At 43.5% G+C, this 21,483-nt stretch overlaps 1 protein-coding gene across 5 annotated transcripts in view; it reads left to right on the forward strand.

The window, feature by feature from the left end:
- The first annotated feature begins 203 nt into the window (after window positions 1-203).
- CUEDC1 (CUE domain containing 1) overlaps window positions 204-21,483 on the forward strand; it is a 136,430-nt gene continuing 115,150 nt past the window's right edge. For 2 of the 5 annotated variants that reach the window (XM_073315108.1, XM_073315107.1), the window contains exon 1: window positions 204-389. The gene's annotated coding sequence lies outside the window, so the exon portion shown is untranslated. Of the gene's footprint in view, window positions 390-577; window positions 669-21,483 lie in introns of those variants that run through there. The other 3 variants (XM_073315112.1, XM_073315111.1, XM_073315110.1) reach the window with 3 other exon arrangements.

A 21,483-nucleotide genomic window follows, 5' to 3' on the forward strand; every position in this document is an offset into this window, starting at 1 on the left:
GTCCCAGCGGCGGGCCGGGCAGGAGGAGCTCGTTTGCACTTCAGGCAGCCGGCCGCTAGGAAGCCGCCGGGCTCGCCTTTCCCTCCCGGGCTGGAGCGTGAGCGGAGCCCCTGCCATTTCCGAGGCGCTCCCCTCCCCCGCCCCGCACGGTCCATTCTCCCCGCTCCCAGCCTGCGAGCTGCGCTGGCGGCGGCGCGCGGCGAGCTCGCAGCCGAACTCCCGGGGAGCTCGCGAGCGCGCGCGCGCCTGTCTCCCGCCGCCACCCGCCTCAACGGCTCCCGGGGCAGCGCCCGCCCCCTCAGCCCCTCTCCAGCCGCGGGCGGCGCGGAGCCCGCCTCTGCCCCAGCGCCCTCGCCAGCAGCCCGGGGAGCAGCCGCCGCGGCAGCCGGGTAAGGAAGCGGCAGGAATGGGGGGGACTTGGGAGCTGCCTTTGTCCGGCCGGGGCAGCCCCCCGCTCCCGCTGCCCCGGCCGGAGCCGGAGCCTGCGCGGCCGCCCGGGCCGGGGCAGTGCCAAGGCAACGCTCCCGCGGCGCGTCGGGGGCTGCGAGCGGGCGGAGCCGGGCAGAGGCCCTCACCGGGCTGGGCTCGCCCGGCCGGGCGGGTTTTCCTGAGGGGGATTTTCCAGGTTATCCCCGCCTGGCCCGGGGAGAAGGGGCGTTTGCAATGAGGTGAGGGCAAGGGGCATGGCTGGGATGGGGGAGGGGACTTCTCTCCATGCTAGGGCGCTGTGGCACCTTTCCCGTCCCACGGGTCGTGGGCTCCGTCGCTAGCCGCGTCCGTCCCCCCCCGCTTAGCTGGAGCCATGTGTGAGCGTTTCCCCCGCCTGCCCCTGGGATCCCTCTGGGGTGGGGGGTGTTTTGTGGGACAGGCCGCGGCCAGCGCTTGGGGAGGGGGGGGGGGTGAGTGAACCCCAGGAATCTTGGGTCATTCTGTTTCCAAGCAGGAGAATTTCCCCCCTCCACTCCCAAATCTCCACACGCCTCTGGAGCCTTACTAAGGTTAGCCCGGCTTTCTTTACAGGTTGTTGTTCAGCTGTGGTTCCCTTGTGTTGTTTCAAAATATTATTATTTTTGCAAAGATACAAAAAAAGTTGAATGACTAGAAATCCAAGTCCAAAAACCTGTAGCAGGATTTGGTGTTTTGGCTACATTGGCTGTATAGTTTTATAACCCTGGGCTGTTTGTTTTAATTGATGACAGAAGAGGAATGAGGCATGTTTATGCAGGGGAAGAAGTTGTCCTGTTGTTCATTGTTGATATGTCTTAAAGGCTTAAGTCCATTAAAATCAACTGATCAAGAAATCTTGTCCATTTTCTATCACCTGGGACCAATACTTTGCTAATGGGATTTCTGGATGGTTGCCCTTTAGTAAATACAGGAGTTCAAACATGCACCCAATGGCAAAGTGACTTATTCATATTTTGTTTGTTTTAGAGCTGTACTTTTATGGCCCCAATAGTTTCTAATTATCTGAATCACTCTAAGCCAATCAGAATGCTGCATTTTTGTATTGCTATCGTAGTGTTGTTGCGCATTTGTCTGTCAGACAAAGTGACACACCATTAACCATCCGATGAAGTGAGCTGTAGCTCACGAAAGCTCATGCTCAAATAAATTGGTTAGTCTCTAAGGTGCCACAAGTACTCCTTTTCTTTTTACCATTAACCATATGTTAGGTAGAATATCAATAAAGTAATTGCTGTAGGAGAAATGTATGCCACTCTAAAAATATATGCTCAAGTTGCTGTCAAATGCTTTTGATTAGTTACTTCGTCTTTGCCATGGTGTTTATTGAGTGATATGAAACCATTATTCTGCAATGTAATTCTATTCCATAGACCTATCTCAATGAAATTGTTCTCATCCAGTCAGGTCACCAGATGGTTGACCTGTATATCTGGATTCAAAACCAAAATTTCAGCAACTAAAATGTGAGGTATTTGGGAAAAAAAATTACAGTGGAAGTCTTGTAGTGGATATATGAAGATGTTTTTTTCATAGAATGACTTAGCTCTTAGCTCCAGTTCACTCAAGCTAAATTTGCATTTTGTACATTGCAATGTACTGAAACTGTTTGGGACTTTGATAGAAGTTAAAGATGGAAAAGAATTATGGTATTATGTTAATTTGTCTACCCATCACTGCCTGCATGGGATTGTTTTCCTATGGTATCTTACCTAGCAGCTTCTAGATTTGTTTTCAGACCCCCTCCCCCATTTGAGTATTTACACTGAGGACAGGGGACTATTGACATGTGTAAGGCAAGTAGGATAGGGTCCTAGATCTTAGACTTGTGGGTGTAATTTTTAATATGCGCCTATGGGAAAGGTTTCTTTTTGACAGGCTGAGCCACAGGAGTCTATTCTCTCAGATCATCAAAATGTACTTTTCTTTATAGATATAAAAAGTGCTGATGGTGTACCTAGGACCATACAAAACACAATGTAGAGGTAGTTCCTACGTGGAAGGAGCTAACAGTCTAACAAGAGAATTAGAATAGATAGGGTGAAATGAGCAGCTCAGAAGGGCTTAAGAATGGCTAGGATGTTTATATCCTGCAGTGGTCTACAGTAAGCTGTGGTGTTTGGGACTGGCACACTAATTATTCTTGGCACTCACTGCATTGCTGTTTGTTATTTCAAGCAGTTAGTGCCCCCTATGTATTTGCATTAATTTATTTTTGCATACTATAAAACAAAAGAAAAAATCAACACTGTGGCAGTGGTGAAAGTAAATGCTTCTGTGATAGTAAGCAGAGTCTGGGCGTGGTCTGTATCTTCCTCTGTATTTGGACAGAGCCTGGCACAATGGGGCCCTGATTTTGATTAGGGCCTTCTGGTAACTCTGATATAATTAATAAATTTATGCATCTGGAGGTTGGCTGCTGCTTCTCATCTCTTCCAGGGTTTGCAATTGCAAAGCATGTATCACCTTTCTAGTACCCATTCCTCTCCCAGAAACTTATTCTCAGTGGTGGAGATGTTATGCATACTGCATATAGCTATATACAGCTAGCTTGGCTGTACTTCTTGGGCCAGCTCCCATGAGCATCTACTACCAGCCTCCAGCAGGGGGTGCAGACATTGGTTGCTCAAACTCTGTAGTGATGGAACACAGTATAAATGTAAAGGAGTATAAATGTAAAGGAGTATAAATGTAAAGTGAGCTGTAGCTCACGAAAGCTCATGCTCTAATAAATTGGTTAGTCTCTAAGGTGCCACAAGTCCTCCTTTTCTTTTTGCGAATACAGACTAACACGGCTGTTACTCTGAAACCTGTCAGTATAAATGTAGACTAGGAGGTGGGAAGTCTTTTAGCAGCCAACCACACACTGTCTCCTGTTATAGCTGGCTCCTTCCCCTTTGACAAGGAGCATGTTAGGGGACAGGGTCTGGGGTCTAGGTCATTTGTAGGGGGTGTTGCTTTTAATTGCCCCAGTTTGGTCCCTTTGTGTCTCTTGCTACAGGGAAGCTCTGTCTGCTGAACTGAGAATGTTATATGCTCATCTTTAATCTGAATAGAACTTTCTAGCAGTTGTGGTGAGAATTTAAAAGTGATCACCTCTAATGTTAGAAAGTGGGAATGAAGCACTTCCCAATAACAGTCACTGGGAGTGCTGTCCTTCCCTGCTTTCCCAGGTTTGTAGGGTGCAAATGTTTGGAGATTAGAAAAATCCTCTAACTGTAGGCAGAGCTGGTAGTGCTGTCTTCTGTTAAGGTTGCTTGACATTCCCCTGTTTTCAGTTGCATATAGCTTTTCCGAACTTTAACTGTTTGTGCTAAAATTTTACATGTTGGGTACCTGCCTTTGGCTCATTTGTTTTTAGAAAATTTCAGTCACAGCAGTACAGCCATTTCCAAGAATGAGGCAAACCAAATATTTCTCCCTTTAGCCTATGTTAAAAAAAAACAAAAACTCTGGAGATCTTTTCTTTGAACAGCAGCTTGAAATTTGGCAGGGGGATGACCTTTCTATCAGGGATGTGCCTTTTGCCATCTCCGTGACCAAGTTCCCAGACAGAGATTTCTTTGATGTTAGCAGCTAAAATCAGAGAAGATTCCATCCTCACTGAGCCTCTTGCAGCTTCTATGCGTGACTGCGCATGCATCATCCCCAGAGAATGTCTGAACGTGTTCCAGCCTTTAAGGCCTACAGGGAAAGCCAGACTTTCCCTGTAATGGCTGCTCCCAGCTCCACTGGGGCTGGCCCTGGAACTAAGGGCAAAGAGCCTTTCTCTCCTGTGCCGTCTCTGACACTTAGGTATGTGGAGAAGGAAGCTGTGTGAGCAAAGGGGACAAAAGCTGTACTAGTGAGGAAGGAAAGGAGTTGATTGGGATAAGGAGTCTGGGAAACTGGGCAGGGTGAAAGGGAGGCTGGAATTGGGAGCTAGGGAGGGAAGACTGGGACTGGGATCCAGTGAGGGAAATGGGAAGGAGGGGATTTTGGTGCTTGCAGCAGTCTGAGAAAAATGTGAGGGAGCTGTTACAATCTGGGAGCAGTAGCTTTGCTGAAACATTTGTTAATGTGCGCTCCTCAGCCACCTTCAGCTTGACTCTTAATGGTTTTTGTGGTTTTTTTTTTTGTTTGTTTTTTGGCCAGGTCTTGGATTCTTTGTGACTCCTCCCCACCCACCACACTCACACTTTAAACAATGTGGGACTGAGAGCCACTTGGCTGGTGGTAACATAGATCAGACATTTAGCTGTGGGGCGGGAGAGGGAAGAGACTGAGACTGGTTGGACAAGGAGACTGGAACTAGGGACCAGTAAGGGTGGCATGGGCAGGGGGAAATCTGATAAGGAGTTGGGCTGCAGGGGGAGAACTGGGACTGGCTGGGCAGAGAGACTGGGACATGGAGCTGGGAGGGGAGAGGGCACTGAGGGGGAGACTGTTATTAGATGAGGAACCCAGGGCAGAAGACTAGGAGCCTTGGGGGTTGAGAGGAGATAAGAGACAATAGGATAAGGAGACAGGAGGTGGGGGGAATTAGGGCTAGCTGGGCAGGGAGACTGAGACTGGGATGAGAAACGTGAGGAGTGAAGACTGGGATGGGGTAGGGAAGGAGCCAGTGGTGGGGAAGAGACAGGACTGGAACGGGCAGGTTGGAGGGGACTGGGTAGAAGGGTGCAAGCTTGTGGGGGAATGGACAGAAGAATTTCTGCTTTTTATTACATTCCCTTCCAGAATGGAACCTAAGACTCCTGGGTCTCACCATACCTCTGGTGTCAGCAAATGTCTGAGAAACCCACTGACAAAGTGTATATCTCCTCTCCTTCTAATTCTGGCCCCCACAGAGGATGATACCTACTACTTTTATCAGTTACTCCATTAGCTCAAGTGGCAGAATTCTGTGCAGTGGATCTAAAGGTTCTAACCCTGATGATGACCCACGTGGGTGTCAATATGATGCCATTTTGATGGTGTTTGCTTTTCTTAAAAATCTAGTAATTGACACACACAAGAACCTATGTTAAAATAACATTATTAAGGTTCCAAAGTCAAGCATTCAAAAGTTAGGAAATGCCAGAATTAAGTTGCCCCCTTGTGCATATATATTACGATACAGCCTTTAATTACATGATCACATCCTATTTTGTCCAGAGTCTCTTAACACAGTTTTTTGTGGAATACATACATTCATTACAATGAAAAGGTCAATTTATGCAGCATATAGCTCTGCCATAAACAACTTGCAATCTAAATAGGCAAGACAAAGGGCTAGAGGGATAACAGAGGCACAGGGTGGGGAAGTGAATTGCCCAACTATGGTCACACAGTAAGTGAGTGGCAGAACCCAGAGCTGATTCCCAGTCCATTGCCCTAACTACTGGGTCACACTGCCTTTCTTGTATATAAGTATGGTTGCTGGAGTAGGAGGCCAGTACAGGCTAAACCATTTGCTCCTGTTCTGAGAGAGTGAAGTGCTGTGCACTCTGCGTGACTCTCTATCTTGTGTTGACTTCCCGTGCGGTTGGCATAGGGTGTTAAAAATGAGTTGGGCCAACTTGTTGCGGAATATAATTCATTGGTTGTGTGAGGCTAGCTGCACCTCTGTTCCCTTCCTGGTATCTCCGAACACACCCTCTGTGGTCTCAGATTTCGTGCCTTAACCTATCTCAGGGTGGAGTTGTGCAATTCTTTCATTCCTAGACCAGGTCCTGGCTGACAGTATTCTGTGTATTCACCACTTTTCCCCTGCAGGTCCAACTGAGTTTGGGTACCTGCAGTTCTTCCCTTTGGGAGTCTCTGACCAGTGGCATACAGTGGCCAGATAGTCTCCTTAAACCAAAGCACTGTTTATTTTAGCAGTTAGAGAGAGAGGATTTTAAAACAACAATCTACATGCATGTGTATCTTACTTAGAGCCATACCATCTCCTGATGGCGAAGTATGCAGGCCTAGCTTCTCCAGACACCCCAGCAAAGTCCTATGTCTCACTCTGGTTCCCCCCCGAAGGTTCCTTTTAAACCCTGCTATAGTTCTTTTGTGTTCCTTGGCTCTGACCTTGTGGTGCAAACCAGTCCTGGCGGTTAGCTGGAGAGGAGGCAAAAATCATCAAAGCTAGTAGTCCTGGCATTGTTCCTTAACAGCTCTTATGTGTTTGCTGAGAGGTGGCTATCCTGAGCCATTTTTTTCTTTCCGTTTGCCTGTTTTCCCAGACAGTCCTGCTTTGCGGTAACCCAGTAGATTCATATAATAAACGCTCCGGTCACCAGGCCAATATATAGCATTCATAAACTGCAGAGCAACTCCAAATTCATCACATAGGGATAAGATGATGTCTTAGGAAATCCTTTTAATTTTTATTTTTTTGGGGTGTTTAAATTAAAACATTGTACAGGTTTGGGGATTTTCTCTCTAATAATCCAAGTTGGTACCACCTGTCATTGTTTTAAAAAAAATTCTTTGAGAGGGACAGTAGGACTGAGCATGTTCATTAAGATCTGTAACTCTTCCTGTTGATTTCCATTCTGTCAGAATACGCAGTATGCTCAGTGTCTCATTCCTCTTGCTGTAACCTGGTTTGTGCTTTTATTGGCCCAGTGTCCAGAGGGTCTTGATAATTATTTTAAGCGTATTGTTGAGTTGCCAATCAGTTATCTCCCAGGCTTTGCTTTTAAATTAGGGTTCACAAAAGTGTCTTTGGGGCAACAATTGGCACTGCAAAGAAGCGTGAGCTAGCTGGTTAATTTGTATTGGTTCTAATTACTGCTTTCTTGTGCCATCATTGCGTAGAACCTCAATGTAAATGATGAATTATACACAAAATTGTCTATGCAATTCTTTTAGTCATAACTTTTGAAACGTGCTGAGATGGAGACTTCAATTATTTGTCTCATGGCTGGAAACATATGCCATGGAGATTCTGTGCTGTACCATGACTTTAGTGGGAGCATCAAGCAAGTAGCCTCTGTTCTCCTTCTCCCCAACTAAGTGGCCAGAGTCGCAACCCCAACAGGACTCACTCCCTGCCCGGCTGAATAGGGGCTGACACTATTCTGCAGAGACTGAGGAGTTTCCAGTTTCATGCTAAGGCTGTATCTACACTGAGAGCTAGGAATGTGATTTGTGGCTTACATAGATGTACCTGAGCTAGCTGTCATTGAGCTAGTGAGCTACAAATAGTAGTGTAGCTGCAGTATTGGTTGGTTCAGGCAGGTTTGTACTTGGGGCATCTAGACCGTGCTGCCACTGTCCATGCTGTCATGGCTACACTGTTTCTTTTAGCACAGTAGCTCAGTGAGCACTAGCATGAGTATGCGTACATGAGCTGGGTAGTATATCCCTAGCTCATAGGGATGTAGCTTAAGTGTGTTAAGGCCTGATCCAATAGGAGTTCAGATCCAATTGCAAGATCAGGCTCCTAGTGAACATTCCAGTAATGCTTCCAGTTCTGCACCTACTCTGTGCATGGAATACCCTTGGAGCTCAGCATAAGCGCTACCTGAGGAGTGGCTGCAGAATTGGGGCTGTAGTATCAATAAATAAAGCTTTTCATGCTTAACCATTCCCCTCCGTGGATTAGGGTCTGATTTTCAAACAGTATACAGTTATGTGTAGGGCCCTACCAAATTCACAGTCCATTTTGGTCAATTTCACAGTCATAGGATTTTAAAAATCATAAATTTCATGATTTCAGCTATTTAAATCTGAAATTTCTTGGTGTTGTAATTGTAGGGGTCCTGACCCAAAAAGGAGTTGTGTGGGTCTCGCAAGGTTATTGTAGGGGAGTTTGCAATACTGCTACCCTTACTTCTGTGCTGCTGCTGCTGGTGATACTGCCTTTAGAGCTGGGCAGCTGGAGAGCAGCGGCTGCAGGCCAGGAGCCCAGCTCTGAAGGCAGCACCGCCACCAGCAGCAGTGCAGAAGGAAGGACGGCATGGTATGGTATTGCCACCCTTACTTCTGTGCTGCTGCCTGCAGAGCTGGGCCCTCCATCGGTAGCCATCACTCTCCGGCCGCCCAGCTCTGAAGGTAGCGCAGAAGTAAGGGTAGCAATACTGTGACTCCCCTAAAATAACCTTGTGACCTCCCTGCAACTCCCTTTTGGGTCAGGACCCCAATTTGAGAAACACTGGTCTCTCCTGTGAAATCTGTATAGTATGGGGTAAAACCATACAAAAGTCCGTATTTCACGGGTGGAGACCAGATTTCATGGTCTGGGACGCGTTTTTCATGTCCGTGAATTTGGTAGGGCCCTAGTTATGTGGATAGAATTATTTTCTGGTAGTTTCTCAGACTACTGGGAAGTCTTTATGTTGTGAACACACAGTTCTGTTATTTTACTGGTATTTAAGGGAATATTGCATTTTAAACCAATGAAATCTTAGTTAAGAACATCACAGAGTTTAACTTAAAAAATGTGACACAGATCCTTTGCATGCCAAAGTATTTGTGGTTAACCCTTGAGCTTCGGAACTATTTCCATTTAAAAAGGCCTTGGACTTGATGTAGAACAACATAATTAAAAGATTTTTTGGAGATGATATACACATGAAACTGACCAGCAAATCATTGCAATGATGTTTGTCTTCATTTCCCCTAAAACTGGCCCCATTTACGTTTTTGGCTCTCAGCAAAAAATTTTACTAGCAGATTAGCCAGTTGATAAACTATCTCTGAGAAAATGTTTGAGATCAAACATTTCCTTCAAAAAATGTCCACGACCCGCTGGGCGCGTGCATTGCATGGCTAATTTTTTTTTTTAATATCCATTCTTTTTTTAAAAAAGCATGCAAAACTACATCTCCTTCTAACAATGAAAACGCAGCATTCTGCTGTTACCAATAAGAATAAGAGTAGGTGGACAAACTGGTAAATATGCCTTTAATAAAATAAGGATTAGGGAGCTCCTGTTGCTCCTGGGTAAATTGAAAAAGTACAGTGCTTAAAACAGCCTGGGTTTGCCACTGGGATGTGCTAAACATTCTCCAAGATGCTCAATGTCCATGAATGTTAGTGAGGATTGAGGATAGTCAACACCTCAGAGGATCAGACCACAAATAACTGTTTTCTGCCCTTCTTACATATCTGTTCCCATCATTGCTAGTTTAACAAAATAGGATATGGCTATTTTGAAAAGATAGCTATGGCTATTCAGTGTATCCCCCACTGAAAATAAGGCTTTGTCTTTACTGCTAGAAAAAAGGTTACTTTTATGTGCATTTGCTATCTCTCTATAAAATCCTACTGGAGACAAGATGCAGCTCCACCTGTGGTTGACTTCACCCAGCTACCCTGTGACAAAAATTATCATGCTTTATCTCCCCTGGGATTTTACAGTGGGATAAGCTATCATGCATTTGCTATCTTGCGGTAAAAATGCACCTTTTTCAGCCACAACAACAAAGCTTAGTTTCAGTGGTATGCATTAATTTCTCTAAATAATCCATATGACTAACAGAATCTGAAATTGGCTCCTGACTCCTTTCTGATTCCTCTCTAATCTAAACTATCTAGGTACTATTATGGCCTGCATTACCATAGTATTTGTGTGCCCGGGAAGTATTCCTTCTCACACCCCACTGCAGTGAAAGTGACGGCACCCAGAAGGTGTTAGATGCCTTGTAGCAGAGGTCCTCAAACTGGGGGTCAGGACCTCTCAGGGGGTCGCAAGGTTATTACATTGGGGGGGGGGTCGCAAGCTGTCAGCCTCCACCCCAATCCCTGCTTCGCATCCAGCATTTATAAGTGTGTTAAATATATAAAAAAGTGTTTCGAATTTATAAGGGGGGTTACACTCAGAAGCTTGTTATGTGAAAGGGGTCACCAGTACAAAAGTTTGAGAACTACTGCCTTATAGAATATAAAATGGATCAGTTCCTAACTAAGCCAATTTATATTGAATTAAGAGGAAAATCTGTGTTCCATGACCTAAATGGAATGCACTGCTGCTTAAATCCCCTTCAGTGCTTATGTGAGCTATACCTGGTGATGCCAGTAAGTGAATTCTTCTGGCGACTCGTGTGTATGTGTGTGTGTAAGGCGAAGCCAGCGCTTCTGCAGTATCAAATCTGTAAGCCCCAATCCTTTCACTGAACAGCTTGTCTGTTTTGTTCAAAGCCTCAGTACAGTTTTGGAGGTTTTTAAAAGAATTTTAGTGTTCCTGGAATGGTGTAAGACCCAAGTTTGAAGCCTGAATATTTTGCTGGTTGCTTTCTGCTCAGGAAGGTTGTACAAGGCTATCTAGTCCAGGGGAGCTCTTGAGGTCCCTTCCAGTCCTACACTTCTATGAAACTGGAGGGAATTCAGAGAAGAGCAATAGAGACCTTTAAGGCCAAGAAGCCTGATTTGAGGAAAGTTTTGACAGGAGGGTAATGTGTTACTTGGCCAAATGATAATTATAGCACCCATTGTGTTTGGAAATGTACTGATGGCTCTTGACAGTGGCTATTAACAATAGGGTTCTCTGAATCAGTACTGAAAATGGTTTGCAGAAACCATTAGTAGAGTTCAAGGAGCTGCCATTGTGCTTTCTCCAGCTATGCTGGTCTTATATCTGCTAGGAGTGGTTTCACAGGATCCATTGCTGACAGTTGTCATCAGTTTCCTAGTTAAGACTTAGTTTTTTGAAGGGGGACATGGAGAGTTATGCTAAGTCTCTTAAAGGTGTCTTGGAGGAGGGGGATTGTTTAGAATGGGAATAGGGGATAGTGGGATGGAGTTCAGAAAAGGAAATTTAGGTTGAATCAATCTCAGGAGAAATTTCCCAATAGTGAAATTTAGTGGATTGTAGCATAATCTCTCAGGGAAAGTAGTGGAAACCATGTAGTTAGTTTTCAGAGTGGTAGCCTTGTTAGTCTGTATCAGCAAAAAGAACGAGGAGTACTTGTGGCACTTTAGAGACTAACAGATTTATTTAAGCAAAAGCTTTCGTGGGCTAAAACCCACTTCATTGGATGCATGCAGTGGAAAATACAGTAGGAAAATGTATATACACACAGAGAACATGAAAAAATGAGTAAAACGGACAGTCTCTACGTAAAAGAATGAATGGACACAAATCAGACGTCAAGAATTATAACATTCAAAAACCAGTCGGAGAACACTTCAATCTCCCTGTTCACTCGATTACAGACCTAAAAGTCGCAATACTACAACAAAAAAACTTCAAAAACAGTCTCCAACGAGAAACTGCTGAATTGGAATTAATTTGCAAACTGTACACCATTAAATTAGGCTTGAATAAAGACTGGGAGTGGATGGGTCATTACACAAAGTAAAACTATTTCCCCATGCTTATTTTTCTCCCTACTGTTACTCACACCTTCTTGTCAGCTGTTGAAAATGGGCCATCCTGATTATCACTACAAAAGGTATTTTTTCTCATGCTGATAATAGCTCACCTTAACTGATTACTCTCGTTATACAGTAGTTGGTATGGCAACACCCATTTTTCCATGTTGTGTGTGTGTGTGTGTGTATATATATATCTTCCTACTGTATTTTCCACTGCATGCGTCTGATGAAGTGGGTTTTAGCCCACGAAGCTTATGCTCAAATAAATTTGTTAGTCTCTAAGGTGCCACAAGTACTCCTCGTTCTTTTTTCATGGAGTTAGTGTCAGTTAAAAATGCAATTGGACAAAAAACTAGGAAACCCACTGCGAGGGACAATGCTAGCCTGCCCTGGGGTGGCACAGGAAATGGATTTGGTAACCTAATGGAGGTAAGTTTACACTACAAGTGCAGCAGCAAAACAGCTGTGCCCCTGTAGTGCTGTAGTATAGACCGTTGCTATGGTGATGGAAGGGGGTTTTCCACTGCTGTAGTAAATCTGCCCCTTAAGAGGCGGTAGCCAGGTTGATGGACTGAGCTGCATCTACAGCAGTGGTTAGGTTGACCTAACTATGTCACATAGGGCACAACATTTTTCACAGCCCTGAGGGATGTAGCTAGGTCGATCTAAGTTTTAGGTGTAGACCAGGCGTAGGTCTTCTCCTTCAGTAACTTCTGTGATCTACAAATAAAAAAAACCTCCTCCTGTAGTTTCACAAAGGAATCCAGCCATTGTCTCCAGCTGACATCCTCAGCTCCAGCCCCCCAGGTAAACAAGACACCAAATCACATGAGCGCACTGCGTGACCTCCCTGGGCAATGAGAAGCAGACTTGCTGTCATCTGTGGGATGCTTGTTTCCGCATGGAGTCCTGGCTGGTCGGGGATGCTTCACCTTTTTACGGTTCTCCTCTTCCCCGCACAAATGCCGTAGGCAGCACAAGTGTTTCAGATGGCCTTTGCCTTGGGGATGGATGTTTCCAATCTGTAGGAGGTGGCAGTTTAGTGTTTGGCCTGTGGTAATTTATCAGACACACACACAGTGTAAATGAGAATTAGGAATAATCTCGAGGAAGCAAGAGACTTCTTGAGGGGCTTTGTCTTCACTAGGATTTAAACGTATCTTGTTAGAGTTAGCGGACGTGTTCTAAGGCCCTGTCTAGGCAAGGATAAAAAGTATGTTGTTAGGATGTGTTAGCGAAGGACTTGTCTACGTGGGTAAGTGACACCAGTTTAAATTAAATCAGTTAAACTGGTGCAAATTTTTTATGGACATTGTGATTTCACTGTAGCTCCAGCCTGCCCTAATCAATTTAAGCATAAGTGATTAAAGGCCGGTTTATACTGAAAAAATGCCTATGGTAAATTTTCAAAAGTGTGTAACGTGTAGATTTGCAAAGACACTTAAGGATGCAGATGGGTTCAGGTTAGCTGCCTAACTCCCAGTGAAATCAATGGGATTTAGGTGCCTAATTTGCTTAGGTGCTTTTATGAATTCCACTAGGTGGCTATAGTTAATACCTTTGTAAATCTAGCTTGCAGGCACTTAAAAATTGTGACTCAGTGGAAGTCAGTGGGACTGAGGCTTGGTCTACACGTAAAGTAATGTCAGCATAACTACGTCGGTCAGGGATGTGAAAAACCACCCTGACCAACATAGTTACGGCCACAAAATCCCCAGGGTAGATACAGCTATGTCGATGGAAGAGGCCTTCTGTTGACCTAGCTAACCTAGTTGGGGAAGGTGGTGTTTCTATGCCATTGGAAAACCCACTTCCATTGGTGTAGGCTGTCTCTCCACTTTGGGGCTATGCCAACAAAAGTGAGTTAAACTAAACAGTAACAAGGCACTTTTGCTCCGGAATAAGAATGTCCACACATGGAGTTGTACAGACACTGCTATTGTGCTTTAAGTTCACACCCTACTTGGACAGCTTGAGATAGCACGGGATGGACCTGATGACACAAGAGGTCAGTGCTGTGTCCTGTGCTTCTGTGTTAACTTCCAAGTGTATTCAAGCCCTTTGCTGAGACCAAACTTAAATGGGATAGAAAAGTTGGGCTTTTTGGTGAGGGGGAGGTTGAAGTAAAAAGAGAATGGAAACAGTATTGTAAATAAAGGGAAATTAAAATACAGTGATTGTTAATCTGCTTCTTCTCCAGTGCTCAGACTTTCCATATTTCTTGTCCCTGCCCACCCACACATCTTCCTGTATCTGAGGCTGCTCCATCAGCAAACACTGGCCTTAAGAAGAATAATTCTCCCACCATCTTCTTTGCAATCAATATGAGTAAATATCACACTTCTACACCCCTCTCACTTTTCAACGTTTCACAGGGATTTAGATGGAGATTTTGGAACACTTTCTTGTATTCTGTTTAGGGACTCATGAGTCATATTGTGCTCATCACTGCTGTATTGAATGATGTGGGGGCCTGAGGTTAGGCTCCTACGTCCAGATTTGGGCACCTAAAGAATAGCCTCCTTGTCAGTGGTGCTGCCAACACACGGGTCTCACTGGCCATTTGAGGTGTCTAAATCTGGAGTTAGGAGCTTGATTCAGGCCCCCAGATGTGAAGATGGTGTCCTTGGCGATTGCGGATGGTGCTGAATATGTAAGCCCTTCAATCTGTCCATTCAGAGCACAGACTGTGTGAGCTTTTGCAGGCCTCACTCCTGGTCTGGAGGAGGGGTGAGTGAGGATTTTCATCTGTGTCCTGTTCAGTCCTTTGTCTCCCTTCTGAATTTGCCAGGCGTGCTGCATCCAGTTTGGTGGCTTTATTATGCATGCCTCCCTACTAAGGATGGGACTTGAGATCATTCATTTTTCTTAAGTAGGTGACCAACATCCATCAGAGGGATGACAGTGTTCTGTCGCTACCACCTTGATCAGCATTTCAAACAATGACCTCAAGGATGGGTGAAATGGTTCAAATGGTCCAGAAGTTCCCAGAGCTCAGCTGCATTTGGGTTCCCTGAGTAACACGTCTCACATATGGTTCCATTTAGGGTAAAATATCCAAATCAGGTTAAGTGCCTCATGGTGTGAAAATATTGAGTGAGGTGAAGACAGGTGTAAAGATTCTGCCAAGGCAATTTGGGGGGATTGAGCTGCACAAAGAATTGATGCATTATATTCTCTCCTAAGGGAGACGGAGAAAATTTAGTCAATAAAATCTGACATTTCTCCATGTCCACAGCTCTGAACACTTCTGTAATGGCTACAGATATTTGCACTGTTTTTCAGCCAGATGCCTTTGCTGGTTGTTTTTTATCATAAAGATCTGCCCAATAATGTCTTAAATCCAAAATAAATTTAAAGGTGTCACCTCATTAGTAGCAGCATAATGATTCTGATTTTTTTTAAAAACTGGGATTGACCGTTAGCTTCATGCCTTCTCCTGAGCTCATATCGAGCAGTAATGTAACCAGTTCTGCCAGCTCAAATCTCAGCGAGGTTTAATTTAAATCTAATTATCTGAGCATGTGGTCAGGTTGTCATAGCATGCTCCACCGGTCTTCTTGTCAGTGCGTGTGGAATTCTGCAGCAACTTAAGGCTTCTTTATGTGGCAGGTAGTTTGAATGTGCTACATGAGTGATAGCTATTCATTTACACAGTTTGGAACATACTTTGTATTTTGTTAAAATGTTAAGGTCAAGCCTCCCCTCTCCTAAAAAAATGGTATCCATATTAAGGCCTTCTCTATATACACAAATTGTACCTCCATAACTATCGCAGGATAGTTAACATGGTACAACAACCCCTAGTATAGAGGCAATTATATTGTATGCAGGAGCTTATATTGGTAAAGCTAATTTCAGAGGGAAGGGGAATAAAGGTATGAAGAACCTTTATACTGGTATAACTGTGTCCACACTAGGGATTGTACTGGTATAACTGTGTGTTACCAATATAGAATTGTGATTGGTTACCAATAAATTAGTAACTGAAATAGCTGTACTGGTACAAAATCTCTCCAGACCAGGCGTAAAATATATAATGTAACAAACAACAATAAAACCTCCCTAATTATCCTGATTTTGTAGCAAGGGCCTTTTATGAAAGAATTGCAGCATTTGTACTGACAACATGTATGTATTTCAGCTTGTATAGTTCACCTGTTGTTTGACCTTGAGCATGTCACTTCTTGCCTAAGTGTCTTTATTTCCCCTTCCACCCTTCGTCTTGTTAGTGTAGGCAGGCCCCCACCCTGCAAACACCTAGGCTGTGTCCTCACTGTGAAGAGAGGTGTGTTTTTACATGGAGATGGCAATCCCGATATGAAACCCTAGTAGAGACAAAGCACAAATAGCTTTTACTTCAGTGTTGTTAGATGAGGTCGACCCTATGTACCATGTGGGGCTTACCTGTGTGTATCTCTACCCCTGCAGTAGCAAAAATTGACCCCTGTGCTGCTCTTGCGCATGGCAGGTTCTCTTTGGCTTGCAGGAGGAGTGAAAAGTAACTGACCAGAGTCATGTCAGATCATTGCTCCTCCTGCTGTTACCGAGAGGTTATGTGTGGAATCAGTAGCACAAGCATGATCCCTCCCCATAAGGTCTTTCCAGAGGGAAAATAGCTCAAAACAGCAATTCCTATGCCCATTTGAAAAAAACTCTCCTATGTTTGAGTTGTCTTCACCTGATTTGCTGCATCTTCCACGGGAGCCAGCCATTAGATGCCTCTGTCACCTCTTTTGACCTGCAGAAAATGCGAACCATTGACCTATAGTTGAAAGGTTCTGTGTCCCATTACTGATTGTCTCAAGCCATCTGCCATTCCCCATCAAAACAGACAACGCTATAGCGAGACGTGTCTACATTGCCTCATAGTTCGGATGATGGGGATGTGTCTAGCAGTGTTCCCCAAAGTGTTGCGTTGTAACTCCCCACTGTGGATGTTGCGAGTGTAAACCAAAAGGTTCCTAGTTTGCGTTAACGTAGGACTGCTTTAATGTGAACAGGGAATCTTTTATTTCGTGCCTGCAGTGTCCCAGGTGGGGGAGTTACAGCAGCATGCACTGGTTTTTCACACCTGTGTAATCCCAACTATAAGGCAGTGTAGATATAGTCTAGATGCAGTTCCGGTATCCCCTCTCCCTCCTTTTCTCATCGGTCAGACATTCCAACGTGAAATTCAAACTGCTATACTTTGCTGCATGGATTTATATAACTGGAGAACAAAAATGATAAAGCATCATGAGGACATCCTCTCAGCAGTTAGATCAGCCTTCCTTTAGCCTGGTATCTAGTGCCTTTATATTTCAAAGGCTTTCTCTAAGCAAAGTGTTAAGAATTTGTAATGAAAACAATATAAATGATAAATTATATAAATATATATATATATTGCTCCCTCTGAAAGGTATTGTTCACAGATTTATATAAACATTTTCGCCAAGTGGGAGGAGAGGCGTTTTTGATAGCTGAGCACCAGAGATCCTCAGATGTTTCTCGAAAGTTGGAGGGCATTATGGTAAAGATGACTGGTCCAATTCATAGTTTAGGGGTGGGGGCAGAGGAGGGAAGGGGGTGTCTGAAGCTTAGTGCTTTAACTCTTACTGAAGGGTGCTCATCATCTACGATGTGATCAAAGGGCTTGATCCAAAGCCCATTGAGGTCTATGGAAAAACTCCTGTTGACTTCAGTGGGTACGGTGGATTGGGCTCTGAGTGCATTCCAGAATTTTACATGGGGGAAAAAAGGCCATTGAAAGCTCTGATAATTACTTCTAAAATTGTGGGGCTGTTGCTTGATTTTGTGCTTGTGCCTGAGGGGACATTAATCCTCTTTGGAAAATCAGCTGCTTTTTTTTCCCCAGCAGGTGAACTTTAGAAAATATGCTCTTCAACTGGCAGCAAAGGCCTGGCGTGGATTTTTTTTTCCCTTTTCCCTTTAATCAAAGGTTATATTGATGCATTACAGAAGAGGGATTTAGTGTTTCAACATTTCTCCTTGCGGTAATTCAAGCTGAGCGGTGCTTTGTGGCAAAGCTGGTTGCCATGGTCTTTGCTTCAGCCGCGTAAACATTAAGACTAAAAGGAGCCTTGTCTCATAGTGAACTATTCCATGCTCTCTCCAACCCACAGTCAATTTGAACTGCGTATAGGTAATTATTACTTTTAGCTGGCTAAAGGCCTTCAAAGTCATAGGTTGCTGTTTAAGGGGTTCTTGTACATTTTTGAAGGCTGGTCCTTAAAGAAAAGTCCTCTAGAACTTAATAGGGATGAAACCAATTCAATTTTATGAAGAATTTCTACAGTTCTATAGAAATTACTCTAAAACCCTATACGGCCTAGATTATCTAACATTAGGCTTCCATATTTAATAAAGATCCTATCTAGGCATCCAAGTAAACAGCCTAATTTTCAAAAGGGCAGAACGCTTGGCAGCTTCTCTTAAGTCAGTCCTTCTGAAAATCTCCCTGCTTGCTTAGGTGCCTAGATATGAATTTAGCAAAACTTTAGGTGCCCAAGCTGCTGCTGCTGCTGCTTTTTTTTTTTTTTAACAAAAACAATAACCTAAAGGACTTAGACATCTCCCTTCAACTCCTTTGAAAATCCCAGACCCATTTAAAATAAAAAAAATCTGCCATAGAATTTAATAGAAAATGAGATCCTTTCTGTAGGATTTTTAAAAACCACCCTCTCATTTTATAGCAGAGTTTTAGTGCTCTGTTAAGTTTGGATTTATTTGGATAGAATTTATGGAAAGGTGTTCTTTTTCTGGGAGGTTAAATGACTTTTTCCTGAAAGCTGTTGATATTAAGAGCTTCTAGGACATTGGTTAGAAGGTATCTGTATTTCATACTGTCTCTATTAGTTTTGATTGATGAGCTTCTCAACAGGTGCCCATCACATGGTATTGACTCCCATTATGCACATTTGGTACCTTAAGGAGGATGCATCCGATGAAGTGAGCTGTAGCTCACGAAAGCTTATGCTCAAATAAATTGGTTAGTCTCTAAGGCGCCACAAGTACTCCTTTTCTTTTTGCGAATACAGACTAACACGGGTGTTACTCTGAAACCTGTCATTATGCACATTGTTACATTATATCAGGGACTGCTGATCCCAATTGAAAGAACAGATAAATACCCACCAGCAAGCATAATTATAAAAGAACACTTCTCCATTCCCACCTGGCAAATGTATTAATTCCCTCAGCCCTCCTTGTTGGGTCTTTTGCTCTTTACACTACAAATGTAACATAAAGGAACTACAGGAGCCCAATGGCCTCCAAATAATCATATTTACTGAATATACACAACATGCAAGGACTAGGTAATATAACCGTGGGAAATGGTTTTCCCTTTCTCTGAGAAATTTTGAAATTTTTCCCATCTCAAATTGAGACAAAAAGTCAATCCTGAAATTTTTCACAAATAGAAAATCTGAATTTTTTTTGGATTGGGTCAATTAAAGCATTTCACATTCAACCTTTTAAACTTTTATTTTTATTTTTTATTTTTACTAGAAATCAACTTAAATTTCAAAAAGAAAAAAAGGACTTGTGGCACCTTAGAGACTAACACATTTATTATATCAGTCTCTCAGGTGCCACAAGGCCTCTTTTCTTTCTGCAGATATATACTAACACGGCTGCTACTCTGAAACCTTAAATTTCAAAGCAACGTTTAATTTTGTACCAAGAAATGGAACTTTTAAAAAATGTCCAAACAGGATGTGTTGACCATTAGACTATAAGAACAGCCATACTGGGTCAGACCAAAGGTCCATCTAACCCAGTATCCTGTCTTCCGACAGCGGCCAATGCCAGGTGCCCCAGAGGGAATGATCAGAACAAGCAATCACCACCAAGTGATCCAACCCCTGCTGCCAACACCCAGCCTCTGGTAAAAAGAGGCTAGGGACACCATTCCTGCCCATCTTGGCTAACCTTGGTTGACTATTGCTAACCTTTTTCATCTAAAATTTTTTTGAAACAGGAAATTTTAAACCTGCCCTTTCCTGTGAACAGTTCTGGTTTTGATGAATTAAAATTTTTTGACAAAGAACCCATTTTGTTAAAACAAATTCCCAACTAGCTACATAGACATACTGCAGCTCTGACTGGATTTTGGCAGCTTCTAAAATAGAACATGGTGAATACCACTATAGGGCTCATTAACTATTTAAAAGGATATTACCTATTCTTATACACTACATTCCTCCCCATAAACCTTGGTTTTGCAGTGTCTGTGGATGGTTAACTTAACAGGATTGAGCGGTGGAGCAAATTCCAAGGTAAGGACCACTCATGGACCCCCCTCTCATTTATATCAAGGGAGCTCCTCTGATATAACTTGAGCATGTCTGCTGCTCTCAACTTGGGTAATATGTCATGTAACCATATTCCAAATCACCTCAGGCTTGATGGTTAAGTCCAACACCTTTAATTCCAACCTGAAATGTACCAGCAGGCAGTGCAGCTCAAGAGATCCCCGGTGTTATGTGCTCTTCACATCAGACTCTACTTTATAAGCAGGCAGCCGCATCTTGCACTAGCTTCAGTTTCTGAATGGTCATTCTTGCACTGCTCCACAAAGAGTGTGTTACAGCGATATAATACTGAGATGGAAAAGACGTGGAAAATCATGACCAGATCTGGATTGGAGAGAAAAGGCCACACTCGTCTTGCCAGGTGCAGATTGGACCGGGATGGAGAGTGATTTGTGGGCCTGAGTTTTCAAAAAAGCCTGCAATTGTTCACCTAGTTCGTGCATGCAGCTGCTATGATTGTGTTTGCAAAATGGGTAACTGCCTCTACCAGAGATCAGATGCATAGCTGTCCATTTGCATGCATTTGCAATATAACCTGTCTCTCACTTACATTCGCAGCAACTAAATGTACAAATTAGGAATGCAATTGCAAAGCTGTTTGCGCATAGCACTTTTAATGTTCAGTGTTTTACAAACAGCAATTAATTAATCCTCTTAACAGTCACTTACACACGTGGCTAGGCGATGACATACCCACTTTACAGATTGAAAACTGAGGCACAGGAAGGCTAAGAGAGATAGCCAAGGCCACTGATGGAGCCAAGAGAGAACTCGAGTGTTCCTGATTCCCAGTCTTGTATTCGGGCTGCCCTGCCTTTTCATTAACAGATACACCCAATGAGGTTCCTTTTCCTGCTACAATGTAACTGAGTGATCAGCTTGAACAATACAGCTATGATTTGGGATGTGAGAGGAGGATGCAACTGATGTGTCTTTTGGCAATTTGAGAATCTGATGTCCTTGTTGGGAGGGAAGCTCTGTTTCTCTGTTGCCTCGATCAGTATATTGTTGAGTGCCTTGGATTTTAAAATATTTTAACAAAACACTATAACTTTTAAAAACCAAATCCTGATAATAAACAAATAGTTTTGTTTGCTTTGGACATATTTCTCTACTGCCAATAGCGTCAGTGGAAAAAGAGTGCTCTAATAACATCTTGTTTTGAAAAAGATACATTTAGAAATGAGCTACAAACCATCCGATTGGCTGAATATTATTAGTGACTTATCTGTGTATTTACATAATGCTGCATTATTTCTGGGTGACCGAGATCTCTGATTATTGATATGTTGGCATGGAATTTGCCAGTGTGAGATTCTACATACAGCATAGAGGCAAACAGACAGATTTTCTTTTAACTTGTTGAGTGAGACCTGACATCCCATGCACCCTAAAACAGGACAGGGAGCTGCATTTCCTGCTCTCC

Source organism: Lepidochelys kempii, chromosome 17, assembly GCF_965140265.1.
Source record: "Lepidochelys kempii isolate rLepKem1 chromosome 17, rLepKem1.hap2, whole genome shotgun sequence".
Lineage (NCBI taxonomy): Eukaryota > Metazoa > Chordata > Testudines > Cheloniidae > Lepidochelys > Lepidochelys kempii.